This window comes from Vigna radiata, chromosome 11 (assembly GCF_000741045.1).
Source record: "Vigna radiata var. radiata cultivar VC1973A chromosome 11, Vradiata_ver6, whole genome shotgun sequence".
Classification (NCBI taxonomy): Eukaryota; Viridiplantae; Streptophyta; class Magnoliopsida; order Fabales; family Fabaceae; genus Vigna; species Vigna radiata.
This window is the reverse complement of record NC_028361.1, coordinates 17,198,377-17,199,828: the sequence shown is the minus strand read 5'-3', so window position 1 is coordinate 17,199,828 and position 1,452 is coordinate 17,198,377.

The window sequence follows — 1,452 nt, the reverse complement described above, 5'->3', positions numbered from 1 at the left end:
TACGTCTGTTTTTCAGTTGGTACATTTTAACAATGTGTACCAGATTATATTAGACAAAAATACCTTCATATATTATGAATTCTAAGTTTTAAAGTCAAGGATATTTAAATAATTTTCATTCTCAAAACTAACAAAAAAAAACCCAAACCGTTACTCACATTTCTCATTGCTCTTAATCCTTTCTCTTTCATCTCTCTCACTCCAACCTTCTCTTTGTCATCGCTACTGTAGCTCCAATTAAAAAAAATCAGAAACAAGCTCTAAAAAAAAGGAAACCCCAAACCCTTACTCACATCTCTCATTCCTCTCAATCCTTTCTCTTTCATCTCTCTCACTCCAACCTTTTCTCCGTCATCTCTATTGTAGTCCCAATTAATTTTTTTTTTTCGATTAGATCTACCATAGGATGATAGAGAAAATGTTGGAGTGGGAGAGATAAAAGAGAAAGGATTGAGAGAAATGAGAGAGGTGAATAAGGGTTTGGGAGTTTCTTTTTTTTTTTTTTTAGTTTTGAGAATCAAATTATTTAAATATCCTTAGAACCCGTCTATTATAATGCGGTACACATTGTTAAAACGTACCGGATTATAGTAGACAAAATTACCCTCATTTATCATGGATTCTAAGTTTTAAGGTCAAGGATATTTAAATAATTTTCATTCTCAAAANNAAAAAAAAAAAACCCAAACTCTTACTCACGTCCCTCATTCCTCTTAACCCTTTCTCTTTGATCTCTCTCACTCCAACATTTTCTCTATCATCTCTCTTACTCCAACATTTTCTCTGTCATCCCTACGGTTGCCCCAATTGAAAAAAAAAAATCAGAAACCCTTTGTCATCAGACATATTTTCTCTCTCATCTCAACATTTTCTTTGTCATCACTCCAACATTTTTTTTCTCATCTCAACCCAATTGAAGATGGTGATAATTTGAATTGGAGATATTTGTTAAAAGTTGAAAAAGTTTACTCTTTTATAATCATTTTATATTTATTAATGTGTGTAAAATGAATATAAACTTTTTCACTTTATTATGTTACTCTTTCCAAATTTCAAAGGTAAAAAATGATTTTACTGTTTGTTATCTTGCACACTGGTTAAAGTTTAATGCCAGTAGAAGTTGATTCAGTGATAAAAAAGGGACATAAGGAAATTAAAGAAATAGGTATAGAAGAGCTCCCTAGGAGTACAATTCTTTCAATTCTAGATTGTAATCTTACATCATGTATCCCATACCAATACAAAAAGGAAAAAGAAACACTCTGTGTAAAGGGAAAGGGACAATAGAGGGAAATATCTTTTTCTTTAAAAATATAATGAAATGTGGTGTAGATGTGTAAATAATGTATGAAAATTTAATTGATTTATGAAGGTTTTATTTACATGATTTAATTTAAAAATGAAATTTAATAATAATAAGAAAGGAAAATATATAACACATCCTCCAAATGA